Source organism: Carassius carassius, chromosome 18, assembly GCF_963082965.1.
Source record: "Carassius carassius chromosome 18, fCarCar2.1, whole genome shotgun sequence".
Taxonomy (NCBI): Eukaryota; Metazoa; Chordata; class Actinopteri; order Cypriniformes; family Cyprinidae; genus Carassius; species Carassius carassius.
The window spans coordinates 30,441,704-30,456,872 of record NC_081772.1 but is presented as its reverse complement, the minus strand read 5'-3'; the positions used below and the strand labels follow the sequence as shown (position 1 = coordinate 30,456,872).

Genomic DNA, 15,169 nt, shown 5'->3' with positions numbered 1-15,169 from the left:
CCAAAAGCAGACAGACCTTCACCCGAACAGGGACTTGAACCCTGGACCCTCAGATTAAAAGTCTGATGCTCTACCGACTGAGCTATCCTGGCTCTTGTGGAGCACTGTCTTCTCACCTTTTATAAAGCAGCAGTTTTACAACAAGCTGCCTAGAAGAGACCCAGGTGTCACGAGGATGAAAGCTAGAAGCAGTTATGGCACAGAGAGCGAAGGACCATAGAAGGCACAATTACGTCACAGAAAGCTAAAGCAATACTACAAATCCCTCCCGTAGTCGGCAGAGTTCGAACCTGCGCGGGGAGACCCCAATGGATTTCAAGTCCATCGCCTTAACCTCTCAGACACGACTACGCCTAATGTTAGAAAGCAAGCGCCCTTGTCTGGTGGCGCCCTGCACAGGCCAAGCTTTAGAAACAAAATCACGCAGAAAGATGAGGTTGTAAAAAATTTTCAACCTTCCCGTATACTCAAGGGCAAAGGGTTGCCCTGACCCGGATTTGAAATGGGGGTTGCTGCGGCCACAACACAGAGTACTAGCCACTATACGATCACAGCATGCCACTGGCTCACCCAAGACAACCCCTGGAGCCCGGATACAAGAAGCAGCAGCGGCGTGTTTGTCCATCGAAGAGGGACTGGACATTTCGCAAATAAGTGCGAGGACCGTGAAAAATGTATGGATGCTTTGCTTCATGGCCTTCAGCGTAGTCGACAGGATTCGAACCTGCGCGGGGAGACCCCAATGGATTTTTAATCCATCGCCTTAACCACTCGGCCACGACTACGGGAGTGGACCAATTTCTGCTCAGTTTGTGTCCAACACTGCTGCCTGACCTACTTGCAACCAACCCAGCTCAGTCAGCAAGCGGAGAATGCAAGCTAGCCCTGCAAGCGGGTAAAACAGCGGTCCCACTGAGGAGAAATCAGGCTGCCATGTCTCATCCTATGTAATGGGGTTTTTCAGTACTGGCCCTGGGGACCGACAGCACTGCACAATTGGGAAGTCTGTCTTAATCTACTCACTCTGTGAGCACTCTTTCCTAAAGGGATGACCATCAGAATCAGGTTTGCCGAACAAGGGAGATGCACTGATCCCCGGGAGCAGGAAGGAACATCGCTCTAGTACAGAGTCAGCAGAAGAGATGGACCGTAGTGATAGCAAGCTGAGGCCTACAAAAAGAAGACTGACCTTCGCCCAAACAGGGACTTGAATTAAGCAGACCACCTTCTGCCATGTTGTGTGTAACACTGCTGCCTGACCTCCTTGCAACCTAGCAAGCGGAGATTTTAAGCTAGCCCTGAAAGCGGCTAAAACAACAGTCCCACTGAGGAGAAATCAGGCTGCCATGTCTCATCCTTTGTAATGGGGTTTTTCAGTACTTGCCCTGGGGACCGACAGCACTGCACAATTGGGAAGTCTGTCTTATTCTACTCTCTCTGTGAGCACTCTTTCCTAAAGGGCTGATCATCAGAATCAGGTGTGCCGAACAAGGGAGATGCACTGATCCCCGGGAGCAGGAAGGAACATCGCTCTAGTACAGAGTCAGCAGAAGAGATGGACCGTAGTGATAGCAAGCTGAGGCCTACAAAAAGAAGACTGACCTTCGCCCAAACAGGGACTTGAATTAAGCAGACCACCTTCTGCCATGTTGTGTGTAACACTGCTGCCTGACCTACTTGCAAGCTAGCAAGCGGAGATTGTAAGCTAGCCCTGGATGCAGCTAAAACAGCAGTCCCACTGAGGAGAAATCAGGCTGCCATGTCTCATCCTATGTAATGGGGTTTTTCAGTACTGGCCCTGGGGACCGACAGCACTGCACAATTGGGAAGTCCGTCTTATTCTACGTACTCTGTGAGCACTCTTTCCTAAAGGGCTGATCATCAGAATCAGGTGTGCCGAACAAGGGAGATGCACTGATCCCCGGGAGCAGGAAGGAACATGGCTCTAGTACAGAGTCAGCAGAAGAGATGGACCCGTAGTGATAGCAAGCTGAACCCTCCAAAAAGTAGACTGACCTTCGCCCAAACAGGGACTTGAATTAAGCAGACTACCTTCTGCCCTGTTGTGTGTCACATTGCTGCCTGACCTACTTGCAACCTAGCAAGCGGAGATTGCAAGCTAGCCCTGTAAGCGGGTAAAACAGCAGTCCCACTGAGGAGAAATCAGGCTGCCATGTCTCATCCTATGTAATGGGGTTTTTCAGTGATGGGCCTGGGGACCGACAGCACTGCACAATTCGGAGGTCTGTCTTATTCTACTCACTCTGTGAGCCCGCTTTCCTAACGAGCTGACCATCAGAATCAGGTGTGCCAAACAAGGGAGGTGCACTGATACTCTGGAGCAGGAAGGAACACCGCTCCAGTACAGATTCAGAAGAAGAGATGGACCGTAGTGATAGCAAGGTGACTCCGCCAAAAGCAGACAGACCTTCGCCCAAACAGGGACTTGAACCCTGGACCCTCAGATTAAAAGTCTGATGCTCTACCGACTGAGCTACCCGGGCTCTTGTGGAGCACTGTCTTCTCACCTTTTATAAAGCAGCAGTTTTACAACAAGCTGCCTAGAAGAGACCCAGGTGTCACGAGGATGAAAGCTAGAAGCAGTTATGGCACAGAGAGCGAAGGACCATAGAAGGCACAATTACCGTCACAGAAATCTAAAGCAGTACTACAAATCCCTCCCGTAGTCGGCAGAGTTCGAACCTGCGCGGGGAGACCCCAATGGATTTCAAGTCCATCGCCTTTACCTCTCGGCCACGACTACGCCTAATGTTAGAAAGCAAGCGCCCTTGTCTGGTGGCGCCCTGCACAGGCCAAGCTTCAGAAACAAAATCACGCAGAAAGATGAGGTGGTAAAAAATTTTCAACCTTCCCGTATACTCAACGGCAAAGGGTTGCCGTGACCCGGATTCGAACGGGGGTTGCTGCGGCCACAACACAGAGTACTAACCACTATACGATCACGGCGTGCCACTGGCTCACCCAAGACAACCCCTGGAGCCCGGATACAAGAAGCAGCAGCGGCGTGTTTGTCCATCGAAGAGGGACTGGACATTTCGCAAATAAGTGCGAGGACCGTGAAAAATGCATGGATGCTTTGCCTCATGGCCTTCAGCGTAGTCGGCAGGATTCGAACCTGCGCGGGGAGACCCCAATGGATTTCTAGTCCATCGCCTTAACCACTCGGCCACGACTACAGGAGTGGACCAATTTCTGCTCAGTTTGTGTCCAACACTGCTGCCTGACCTACTTGCAACCAACCCAGCTCAGTCAGCAAGCGGAGAATGCAAGCTAGCCCTGCAAGCGGGTAAAACAGCGGTCCCACTGAGGAGAAATCAGGCTGCCATGTCTCATCCTTTGTAATGGGGTTTTTCAGTACTGGCCCTGGGGACCGACAGCACTGCACAATTGGGAAGTCTGTCTTATTCTACTCTCTCTGTGAGCACTCTTTCCTAAAGGGCTGATCATCAGAATCAGGTGTGCCGAACAAGGGAGATGCACTGATCCCCGGGAGCAGGAAGGAACATCGCTCTAATACAGAGTCAGCAGAAGAGATGGACCCGTAGTGATAGCAAGCTGAGCCCTCCAAAAAGTAGACTGACCTTCGCCCAAACAGGGACTTGAATTAAGCAGACAACCTTCTGCCCTGTTGTGTGTCACATTGCTGCCTGACCTACTTGCAACCTAGCAAGCGGAGATTGCAAGCTAGCCCTGTAAGCGGGTAAAACAGCAGTCCCACTGAGGAGAAATCAGGCTGCCATGTCTCTTCCTATGTAATGGGGTTTTTCAGTGATGGGCCTGGGGACCGACAGCACTGCACAATTCGGAGGTCTGTCTTATTCTACTCACTCTGTGAGCCCGCTTTCCTAACGAGCTGACCATCAGAATCAGGTGTGCCAAACAAGGGAGGTGCACTGATACTCTGGAGCAGGAAGGAACACCGCTCCAGTACAGATTCAGAAGAAGAGATGGACCGTAGTGATAGCAAGGTGACTCCGCCAAAAGCAGACAGACCTTCGCCCAAACAGGGACTTGAACCCTGGACCCTCAGATTAAAAGTCTGATGCTCTACCGACTGAGCTACCCGGGCTCTTGTGGAGCACTGTCTTCTCACCTTTTATAAAGCAGCAGTTTTACAACAAGCTGCCTAGAAGAGACCCAGGTGTCACGAGGATGAAAGCTAGAAGCAGTTATGGCACAGAGAGCGAAGGACCATAGAAGGCACAATTACCGTCACAGAAAGCTAAAGCAGTACTACAAATCCCTCCCGTAGTCGGCAGAGTTCGAACCTGCGCGGGGAGACCCCAATGGATTTCAAGTCCATCGCCTTTACCTCTCGGCCACGACTACGCCTAATGTTAGAAAGCAAGCGCCCTTGTCTGGTGGCGCCTTGCACAGGCCAAGCTTCAGAAACAAAATCACGCAGAAAGATGAGGTGGTAAAAAATTTTCAACCTTCCCGTATACTCAACGGCAAAGGGTTGCCGTGACCCGGATTCGAACGGGGGTTGCTGAGGCCACAACACAGAGTACTAACCACTATACGATCACGGCGTGCCACTGGCTCACCCAAGACAACCCCTGGAGCCCGGATACAAGAAGCAGCAGCGGCGTGTTTGTCCATCGAAGAGGGACTGGACATTTCGCAAATAAGTGCGAGGACCGTGAAAAATGCATGGATGCTTTGCCTCATGGCCTTCAGCGTAGTCGGCAGGATTCGAACCTGCGCGGGGAGACCCCAATGGATTTCTAGTCCATCGCCTTAACCACTCGGCCACGACTACAGGAGTGGACCAATTTCTGCTCAGTTTGTGTCCAACACTGCTGCCTGACCTACTTGCAACCAACCCAGCTCAGTCAGCAAGCGGAGAATGCAAGCTAGCCCTGCAAGCGGGTAAAACAGCGGTCCCACTGAGGAGAAATCAGGCTGCCATGTCTCATCCTATGTAATGGGGTTTTTCAGTACTGGCTCTGGGGACCGACAGCACTGCACAATTGGGAAGTCCGTCTTATTCTACGTACTCTGTGAGCACTCTTTCCTAAAGGGCTGATCATCAGAATCAGGTGTGCCGAACAAGGGAGATGCACTGATCCCCGGGAGCAGGAAGGAACATCGCTCTAATACAGAGTCAGCAGAAGAGATGGATCCGTAGTGATAGCAAGCTGAGCCCTCCAAAAAGTAGACTGACCTTCGCCCAAACAGGGACTTGAATTAAGCAGACTACCTTCTGCCCTGTTGTGTGTCACATTGCTGCCTGACCTACTTGCAACCTAGCAAGCGGAGATTGCAAGCTAGCCCTGTAAGCGGGTAAAACAGTAGTCCCACTGAGGAGAAATCAGGCTGCCATGTCTCATCCTATGTTATGGGGTTTTTCAGTGATGGGCCTGGGGACCGACAGCACTGCACAATTCAGAATCAGAATCAGAATCAGAAATCAGAAAGAGCTTTATTGCCAAGTATGCTTGCGCATACAAGGAATTGGTTTTAGTGACATAAGCTTCCAGTAAACAGAGACAACAACACACAGACAAAAAAAAAAAATTTACAGGAGATTTACAAATTGGCAAATAAATAAGTGTATAAACAATTGTGCTATAAATGATAATGGAATAGGATTGAGTGAGATGCAGGAATGTTCTAGGATGGAGGGGTAACAAATAAATATAAGGATATTGCACATTTTTGCATAAGTTTAAGTGGGAAACATTTAACTGTTCATGAGGTAGATTGCCTGGGGGAAGAAACTATTCTTGTGCCTTGCTGTTCTTGTATTTGCGGCTCTGAGGCGCCGGCCAGATGGCAAAAGTTCAAGGATGGGGTGACTTGGATGTGAGGGATCCAGAGTGATTTTCTGAGTCCTTTGAGTAGAACTGTTTCAGCAGCTCCTGTGGCAGGTTAAACTTCCTCAGCTGGCGAAGGAAGTACAACCTTTGTTGGGCTTTTTTCACAATGGAGCCAATGTGATTGTCCCACTTCAGGTCCTGAGAGATGGTGGTTCCCAGGAATCTGAATGACTCCACTGCAGTCACAGTGCTGTTCATGATGGTGAGTGGGGAAAGTGCAGGGGGGTTTCTCCTAAAGTCCACAGTCATCTCCACTGTTTTGAGCGTGTTCAGCTCCAGGTTGTTAAGACTGCACCAGACAGCCAGCTGCTCAACCTCCTGTCTGTAAGCAGACTCGTCACCGTCCTGGATGAGGCTGATGACTGTAGTGTCGTCTGCAAACTTCAGGAGCTTGACAGAGGGGTCTTTAGAGGTGCAGTCGTTGGTGTACAGGGAGAAGAGCAGAGGGGAGAGAACACATCCCTGAGGGGCACCAGTGTTGGTGGAGCAGCTGTTTGACATGAATTACCCCAGTCTCACTAACTGTTGCCTATCTGTCAGAGAGCTGGTGATCCACTGACAGATAGAGCTAGGAACAGAGAGCTGGGTCAGTTTGGTCTGGAGGGTTGTTGGGATGATGGTGTTGAAAGCCGAACTAAAGTCCACAAACAGGATCCTCACATAAGTCCCTGTTTTGTCCAGATGTTGCAGGATGAAGTGCAATGCCATGTTGATTGCATCATCCACGGACCTGTTTGTTCGGTACGCAAACTGCAGGGGGTCCAGTAAGGGTCCAGTGATGTCCTTCAGATAAGCCAGAACCAGTTTTTCAAACGACTTCATGACGACAGACGTTAGAGCCACAGGTCTGTAGTCGTTAAGTCCTGTTATCTTGGGTTTCTTTGGAATGGGGATTATGGTTGAGCGTTTGAAGCAGGAAGGCACGTCACACAACTCCAGAGATCTGTTGAAGATCTGTGAAAAGATGGGGGCCAGCTGGTCAGCACAGGTTTTCAGACAGGCTGGTGTAACGCCATCTGGGCCTGGTGCTTTTCTTCTTTTGTTTTTCTTGAAGACCTGGCGCACATCATCTTCACAGATTTGAAGAGCAGGAGGTATGGAGAGGGGGATTGCAGGAGGTGTTAATGGTTGTGTAGGGAGATGGTCAGAGTGGGTGTTGGGGGTTTCAAATCTACAATAAAACTCATTCAGGTCGTTAGCAAGTCGTTGATTAGCCTCAGTGCAAGGGGATGGTGTCTTGTAGTTTGTGATGGCTCTCAGTCCTCTCCAAACTGAAGTAGAGTCGTTGGAAGTAAACTGGTCTTCCAACTTTTTAGCGTAGGTCTTTTTAGCCGCTCTAATCTCTTTGTTCAGTGTGTTCCTGGCCTGATTGTACAAGACCCTGTCCCCATTTCTGTAGGCATCCTCTTTGGCCTGACGAAAATGTCTGAGTTTTACTGTAAACCATGGCTTATCATTGTTGAATGTTAAATAAGTCCTGGTAGGAATGCATATATCCTCACAGAAACTAATATAGGATGTTACGGTCTCTGTGAGTTCGTCCAGATCGGTGGTAGCAGCTTCAAAAACGCTCCAGTCTGTGATGTCAAAACAAGATTGTAAATCCTGCTCTGTTTCGCTGGTCCATCTCTTCACAGTCTTTACTACAGGTTTAGCAGATTTAAGTTTCTGCTTCTAGGTCGGTATAATATGAATCAGACAGTGATCAGAACATCCCAAAGCTGCTCGTGGAACAGAGTGATATGCATCCTTTATTGTGGTGTAACAGTGATCCAGTATATTACTGTCTCTGGTGGGACAGGTAACATGCTGTCTGTATTTTGGCAGTTCACGGGAGAGATTGGCTTTATTAAAGTCCCCAAGAATGATTAAAACAGAGTCCGGGTGTTGTTGTTCTGTGTCAATGATCTGATCAGCGAGTTTCTGTAAAGCCAGACTTACTTGCGTTTGAGGAGGGATGTAAACACTGACCAGAATGAACGAGTGAAACTCCCGCGGCGAATAGAACGGCTTGCAGTTGATAAACTGCGTTTCTAGATCAGGACAGCACATCTTCTTTAATACAGTTACATCTGTACACCACCGTTCATTGATGTAAAAGCATGTCCCGCCACCGCGCGATTTCCCCGTTGATTCTGCTTCGCGGTCCGCTCTAAACAGCTGAAAGCCCGGCAGATGGAGTGCGCTGTCCGGTATGGCGTCATTCAGCCAGGTTTCCGTGAAACACAGAGCAGCAGAGTGAGAGAAATCCTTATTTGTCCGAGAGAGCAGAAGGAGTTCGTCCGTTTTGTTGGGTAGAGAGCGAAGATTTGCGAGATGGATGCTAGGCAACGGCGTTCGAAATCCGCGCTTCCTGAGTCTGACGAGCGCTCCCGCTCGCTTTCCCCGTCTGCGCGTCCTGAAGCGCTTGATCAGCGCCGCTGCTCCTCCGATAACAATGTTCAGTAAAACGTCTGTATAATAGAAATCTGGAAAAATATCATGTGGTGTGTTCTGCCGAATGTTCAGCAGTTCATCCCTGGTGAAACTGATCGTGTTTGTTAAACAAAAAACAGGAAAAACGAACAAAAACAGTACAAACACTGGAGAGCCAAGCACTGAAGCAGCCATGTGCGGCGCCATCTTGGATCTTTTTCGGAGGTCTGTCTTATTCTACTCACTCTGTGAGCCCGCTTTCCTAACGAGCTGACCATCAGAATCAGGAGTGCCAAACAAGGGAGGTGCACTGATACCCTGGAGCAGGAAGGAACACCGCTCCAGTACAGATTCAGAAGAAGAGATGGACCGTAGTGATAGCAAGGTGACTCCGCCAAAAGCAGACAGTCCTTCGCCCGAACAGGGACTTGAACCCTGGACCCTCAGATTAAAAGTCTGATGCTCTACCGACTGAGCTATCCGGGCTCTTGTGGAGCACTGTCTTCTCACCTTTTATAAAGCAGCAGTTTTACAACAAGCTGCCTAGAAGAGACCCAGGTGTCACGAGGATGAAAGCTAGAAGCAGTTATGGCACAGAGAGCGAAGGACCATAGAAGGCACAATTACACTACAAATCCCTCCCGTAGTCGGCAGAGTTCGAACCTGCGCGGGGAGACCCCAATGGATTTCAAGTCCATCACCTTTACCTCTCGGCCACGACTACGCCTAATGTTAGAAAGCAAGCGCCCTTGTCTGGTGGCGCCCTGCACAGGCCAAGCTTCAGAAACAAAATCACGCAGAAAGATGAGGTGGTAAAAAATGTTCAACCTTCCCGTATACTCAACGGCAAAGGGTTGCCGTGACCCGGATTCGAACGAGTGTAGCTGCGGCCACAACACAGAGTACTAACCACTGTACGATCACGGCGTGCCACTGGCTCACCCAAGACAACCCCTGGAGCCCGGATACAAGAAGCAGCAGCGGCGTGTTTGTCCATCGAAGAGGGACTGGACATTTCGCAAATAAGTGCGAGGACCGTGAAAAATGCATGGATGCTTTGCCTCATGGCCTTCAGCGTAGTCGGCAGGATTCGAACCTGCGCGGGGAGACCCCAATGGATTTCTAGTCCATCGCCTTAACCACTCGGCCACGACTACGGGAGTGGACCAATTTCTGCTCAGTTTGTGTCCAACACTGCTGCCTGACCTACTTGCAACCAACCCAGCTCAGTCAGCAAGCGGAGATTGCAAGCTAGCCCTGCAAGCGGGTAAAACAGTGGTCCCACTGAGGAGAAATCAGGCTGCCATGTCTCATCCTATGTAATGGGGTTTTTCAGTACTGGCCCTGGGGACCGACAGCACTGCACAATTGGGAAGTCTGTCTTATTCTACTCACTCTGTGAGCACTCTTTCCTAAAGAGCTGACCATCAGAATCAGGTTTGCCGAACAAGGGAGATGCACTAATCCCCGGGAGCAGGAAGGAACATCGCTCTAGTACAGAGTCAGCAGAAGAGATGGACCGTAGTGATAGCAAGCTGAGGCCTACAAAAAGAAGACTGACCTTCGCCCAAACAGGGACTTGAATTAAGCAGACCACCTTCTGCCATGTTGTGTGTAACACTGCTGCCTGACCTACTTGCAACCTAGCAAGCCGAGATTGTAAGCTAGCCCTTGAAGTGGCTAAAACAGCAGTCCCACTGAGGAGAAATCAGGCTGCCATGTCTCATCCTATGTAATGGGGTTTTTCAGTACTGGCCCTGGGGACCGACAGCACTGCACAAATGGGAGGTCTGTCTTATTCTACTCACTCCGTGAGCACTCTTTCCTAAAGGGCTAGCCATCAGAATCATGTGTGCCGAACAAGGAAGATGCACTGACCCCCTGAAGAAGGAAGGAACATCGCTCTAAGAGAAATCAGGCTGCCATGTCTCATCCTATGTAATGACGTTTTTCAGTGCTGGGCCTGGGGACCGACAGCACTGCACAATTCGGAGGTCTGTCTTATTCTACTCACTCTGTGAGCGCGCTTTCCTAACGAGCTGACCATCAGAATCAGGTGTGCCAAACAAGGGAGGTGCACTGATACCCTGGAGCAGGAAGGAACATCGCTCTAGTACAGAGTCAGCAGAAGAGATGGACCATAGTGATAGCAAGCTGAGGCCTACAAAAAGAAGACTGACCTTCGCCCAAACAGGGACTTGAATTAAGCAGACCATCTTCTGCCATGTTGTGTGTAACACTGCTGCCTGACCTCCTTGCAACCTAGCAAGCCGAGATTTTAAGCTAGCCCTGGAAGCGGCTAAAACAGCAGTCCCACTGAGGAGAAATCAGGCTGCCATGTCTCATCCTTTGTAATGGGGTTTTTCAGTACTGGCCCTGGGGACCGACAGCACTGCACAATTGGGAAGTCTGTCTTATTCTACTCTCTCTGTGAGCACTCTTTCCTAAAGGGCTGATCATCAGAATCAGGTGTGCCGAACAAGGGAGATGCACTGATCCCCGGGAGCAGGAAGGAACATCGCTCTAGTACAGAGTCAGCAGAAGAGATGGACCGTAGTGATAGCAAGCTGAGGCCTACAAAAAGAAGACTGACCTTCGCCCAAACAGGGACTTGAATTAAGCAGACCACCTTCTGCCATGTTGTGTGTAACACTGCTGCCTGACCTACTTGCAACCTAGCAAGCGGAGATTGTAAGCTAGCCCTGGATGCAGCTAAAACAGCAGTCCCACTGAGGAGAAATCAGGCTGCCATGTCTAATCCTATGTAATGGGGTTTTTCAGTACTGGCCCTGGGGACCGACAGCACTGCACAAATGGGAGGTCTTTCTTATTCTACTCACTTCGTGAGCACTCTTTCCTAAAGGGCTGACCATCAGAATCATGTGTGCTGAACAAGGGAGATGCACTGATCCCCGGGAGAAGGAAGGAACATCGCTCTAATACAGAGTCAGCAGAAGAGATGGACCCGTAGTGATAGCAAGCTGAGCCCTCCAAAAAGTAGACTGACCTTCGCCCAAACAGGGACTTGAATTAAGCAGACTACCTTCTGCCTTGTTGTGTGTCACATTGCTGCCTGACCTACTTGCAACCTAGCAAGCCGAGATAGTAAGCTAGCACTGGAAGCGGGTAAAACAGCAGTCCCACTGAGGAGAAATCAGGCTGCCATGTCTCATCCTATGTAATGGGGTTTTTCAGTACTGGCCCTGGGGACCGACAGCACTGCACAATTGGGAAGTCCGTCTTATTCTACGTACTCTGTGAGCACTCTTTCCTAAAGGGCTGATCATCAGAATCAGGTGTGCCGAACAAGGGAGATGCACTGATCCCCGGGAGCAGGAAGGAACATCGCTCTAGTACAGAGTCAGCAGAAGAGATGGACCGTAGTGATAGCAAGCTGAGGCCTACAAAAAGAAGACTGACCTTTGCCCAAACAGGGACTTGAATTAAGCAGACCACCTTCTGCCATGTTGTGTGTAACACTGCTGCCTGACCTACTTGCAACCTAGCAAGCGGAGATTGTAAGCTAGCCCTGGAAGCAGCTAAAACAGCAGTCCCACTGAGGAGAAATCAGGCTGCCATGTCTAATCCTATGTAATGGGGTTTTTCAGTACTGGCCCTGGGGACCGACAGCACTGCACAAATGGGAGGTCTTTCTTATTCTACTCACTCCGCGAGCACTCTTTCCTAAAGGGCTGACCATCAGAATCATGTGTGCCGAACAAGGGAGATGCACTGATCCCCGGGAGAAGGAAGGAACATCGCTCTAATACAGAGTCAGCAGAAGAGATGGACCCGTAGTGATAGCAAGCTGAGCCCTCCAAAAAGTAGACTGACCTTCGCCCAAACAGGGACTTGAATTGAGCAGACTACCTTCTGCCCTGTTGTGTGTCACATTGCTGCCTGACCTACTTGCAACCTAGCAAGCGGAGATTGCAAGCTAGCCCTGTAAGCGGGTAAAACAGCAGTCCCACTGAGGAGAAACCAGGCTGCCATGTCTCATCCTATGTAATGGGGTTTTTCAGTGATGGGCCTGGGGACCGACAGCACTGCACAATTCGGAGGTTTGTCTTATTCTACTCACTCCGTGAGCACTCTTTCCTAAAGGGCTGACCATCAGAATCATGTGTGCCGAACAAGGGAGGTGAACTGATACCCTGGAGCAGGAAGGAACACCGCTCCAGTACAGATTCAGAAGAAGAGATGGACCGTAGTGATAGCAAGGTGACTCCGCCAAAAGCAGACAGACCTTCACCCGAACAGGGACTTGAACCCTGGACCCTCAGATTAAAAGTCTGATGCTCTACCGACTGAGCTATCCGGGCTCTTGTGGAGCGCCGTCTTCTCACCTTTTATAAAGCAGCAGTTTTACAACAAGCTGCCTAGAAGAGACCCGGGTGTCACGAGGATGAAAGCTAGAAGCAGTTATGGCACAGAGTGCGAAGGACCATAGAAGGCACAATTACCGTCACAGAAAGCTAAAGCAGTACTACAAATTCCTCCCGTAGTCGGCAGAGTTCGAACCTGCGCGGGGAGACCCCAATGGATTTCAAGTCCATCGCCTTTACCTCTCGGCCATGACTACGCCTAATGTTAGAAAGCAAGTGCCCTTGTCTGGTGGCGCCCTGCACAGGCCAAGCTTCAGAAACAAAATCACACAGAAAGATGAGGTGGTAAAAAATTTTCAACCTTCCCGTATACTCAACGGCAAAGGGTTGCCGTGACCCAGATTCGAACGGGGGTTGCTGCGGCCACAACACAGAGTACTAACCACTATACGATCACGGCATGCCACTGGCTCACCAAAGACAACCCCTGGATCCCGGATACAAGAAGCAGCAGCGGCGTGTTTGTCCATCGAAGAGGGACTGGACATTGGGCAAATAAGTGCGAGGACCATGAAAAATGCATGGATGCTTTGCCTCATGGCCTTCAGCATAGTCGGCAGGATTCGAACCTGCGCAGGGAGACCCCAATGGATTTCTAGTACATCGCCTTAACCACTCGGCCACGACTACGGGAGTGGACCAGTTTCTGCTCAGTTTGTGTCCAACACTGCTGCCTGACCTACTTGCAACCAACCCAGCTCAGTCAGCAAGCGGAGATTGCAAGCTAGCCCTGCAAGCGGGTAAAACAGTGGTCCCACTGAGGAGAAATCAGGCTGCCATGTCTCATCCTATGTAATGGGGTTTTTCAGTACTGGCCCTGGGGACCGACAGCACTGCACAATTGGGAAGTCTGTCTTATTCTACTCACTCTGTGAGCACTCTTTCCTAAAGGGCTGACCATCAGAATCAGGGTTGCCGAACAAGGGAGATGCACTGATCCCCGGGAGCAGGAAGGAACATCGCTCTAGTACAGAGTCAGCAGAAGAGATGGACCGTAGTGATAGCAAGCTGAGGCCTACAAAAAGAAGACTGACCTTCGCCCAAACAGGGACTTGAATTAAGCAGACCACCTTCTGCCATGTTGTGGGTAACACTGCTGCCTGACCTACTTGCAACCTAGCAAGCCGAGATTGTAAGCTAGCCCTTGAAGTGGCTAAAACAGCAGTCCCACTGAGGAGAAATCAGGCTGCCATGTCTCATCCTATGTAATGGGGTTTTTCAGTACTGGCCCTGGGGACCGACAGCACTGCACAAATGGGAGGTCTGTCTTATTCTACTCACTCCGTGAGCACTCTTTCCTAAAGGGCTGACCATCAGAATCATGTGTGCCGAACAAGGAAGATGCACTGACCCCCTGGAGAAGGAAGGAACATCGCTCTAAGAAAAATAAGGCTGCCATGTCTCATCCTATGTAATGACGTTTTTCAGTGCTGGGCCTGGGGACCGACAGCACTGCACAATTCGGAGGTCTGTCTTATTCTACTCACTCTGTGAGCGCGCTTTCCTAACGAGCTGACCATCAGAATCAGGTGTGCCAAACAAGGGAGGTGCACTGATACCCTGGAGCAGGAAGGAACACCCCTCCGGTACAGATTCAGAAGAAGAGATGGACTGTAGTGATAGCAAGGTGACTCCGCCAAAAGCAGACAGACCTTCACCCGAACAGGGACTTGAACCCTGGACCCTCAGATTAAAAGTCTGATGCTCTACCGACTGAGCTATCCGGGCTCTTGTGGAGAACTGGCTTCTCACCTTTTATAAAGCAGCAGTTTTACAACAAGCTGCCCAGAAGAGACGCAGGTGTCACGAGGATGAAAGCAAGAAGCAGTTATGGCACAGAGAGCGAAGGACAATAGAAGGCACAATTACTGTCACAGAAATCTAAAGCAATACTGCAAATCCCTCCCGTAGTCGGCAGAGTTCGAACCTTCGTGGGGAGACCCCAATGGATTTCAAGTCCATCGCCTTAACCTCTCGGCCCCGACTACGGCTAATGTTAAAAAGCAAGCGCCCTTGTCTGGTGGCGCCCTGCACAGGCCAAGCTTCAGAAACAAAATCACGCAGAAAGATGAGGTGGTAAAAAATTGAAACCTTTCCGTATACTCAACGGCAAAGGGTTGCCGTGACGCGGATTTGAACCGGGGTTGCTGCAGCCACAACGCAGAGTACTAACCATTATACGATCACGGCGTGCCACTGGCTCAACCAAGACAACCCCTGGAGCCCGGATACAAGAAACAGCAGCGGCGTGTTTGTCCATCGAAGAGGGACTGGACATTTCGCAAATAAGTGCGAGGACCGTGAAAAATGAATGGATGCTTTGCCTCATGGCCTTCAGCAAACAGCGTAGTCGGCAGGATTCGAACCTGCGCGGGGAGACCCCAATGGATTTCTAGTCCATCGCCTTAACCACTCGGCCACGACTACAGGAGCGGACCAATTTCTGCTCAGTTTGTGTCCAACACTGCTGCCTGACCTACTTGCAACCAACCCAGCTCAGTCAGCAAGCGGAGAATGCAAGCTAGC

General features: G+C 50.3%; 13 non-coding genes across 13 annotated transcripts; all 13 read right to left on the bottom strand.

The window, feature by feature from the left end:
• Positions 1-703: 703 nt before the first annotated feature.
• On the bottom strand, positions 704-785 carry trnaf-aaa (transfer RNA phenylalanine (anticodon AAA)). The gene has a single exon. It is a non-coding gene; the product is annotated as a tRNA-Phe (tRNA).
• A 1,646-nt stretch (positions 786-2,431) lies between these two features.
• Positions 2,432-2,504, bottom strand: trnak-uuu (transfer RNA lysine (anticodon UUU)). The gene has a single exon. It is a non-coding gene; the product is annotated as a tRNA-Lys (tRNA).
• A 178-nt stretch (positions 2,505-2,682) lies between these two features.
• Positions 2,683-2,764, bottom strand: trnas-uga (transfer RNA serine (anticodon UGA)). The gene has a single exon. It is a non-coding gene; the product is annotated as a tRNA-Ser (tRNA).
• A 351-nt stretch (positions 2,765-3,115) lies between these two features.
• Positions 3,116-3,197, bottom strand: trnas-aga (transfer RNA serine (anticodon AGA)). The gene has a single exon. It is a non-coding gene; the product is annotated as a tRNA-Ser (tRNA).
• An 820-nt stretch (positions 3,198-4,017) lies between these two features.
• On the bottom strand, positions 4,018-4,090 carry trnak-uuu (transfer RNA lysine (anticodon UUU)). The gene has a single exon. It is a non-coding gene; the product is annotated as a tRNA-Lys (tRNA).
• Positions 4,091-4,268: 178 nt separating this feature from the next.
• trnas-uga (transfer RNA serine (anticodon UGA)) lies at positions 4,269-4,350 on the bottom strand. The gene has a single exon. It is a non-coding gene; the product is annotated as a tRNA-Ser (tRNA).
• Positions 4,351-4,701: 351 nt separating this feature from the next.
• On the bottom strand, positions 4,702-4,783 carry trnas-aga (transfer RNA serine (anticodon AGA)). Its single transcript has one exon. It is a non-coding gene; the product is annotated as a tRNA-Ser (tRNA).
• Positions 4,784-8,671: 3,888 nt separating this feature from the next.
• Positions 8,672-8,744, bottom strand: trnak-uuu (transfer RNA lysine (anticodon UUU)). The gene has a single exon. It is a non-coding gene; the product is annotated as a tRNA-Lys (tRNA).
• Positions 8,745-8,900: 156 nt separating this feature from the next.
• Positions 8,901-8,982, bottom strand: trnas-uga (transfer RNA serine (anticodon UGA)). The gene has a single exon. It is a non-coding gene; the product is annotated as a tRNA-Ser (tRNA).
• Positions 8,983-9,333: 351 nt separating this feature from the next.
• Positions 9,334-9,415, bottom strand: trnas-aga (transfer RNA serine (anticodon AGA)). Its single transcript has one exon. It is a non-coding gene; the product is annotated as a tRNA-Ser (tRNA).
• Positions 9,416-12,507: 3,092 nt separating this feature from the next.
• On the bottom strand, positions 12,508-12,580 carry trnak-uuu (transfer RNA lysine (anticodon UUU)). The gene has a single exon. It is a non-coding gene; the product is annotated as a tRNA-Lys (tRNA).
• Positions 12,581-14,298: 1,718 nt separating this feature from the next.
• trnak-uuu (transfer RNA lysine (anticodon UUU)) lies at positions 14,299-14,371 on the bottom strand. Its single transcript has one exon. It is a non-coding gene; the product is annotated as a tRNA-Lys (tRNA).
• Positions 14,372-14,988: 617 nt separating this feature from the next.
• On the bottom strand, positions 14,989-15,070 carry trnas-aga (transfer RNA serine (anticodon AGA)). The gene has a single exon. It is a non-coding gene; the product is annotated as a tRNA-Ser (tRNA).
• Between the last annotated feature and the right edge of the window lie 99 nt (positions 15,071-15,169).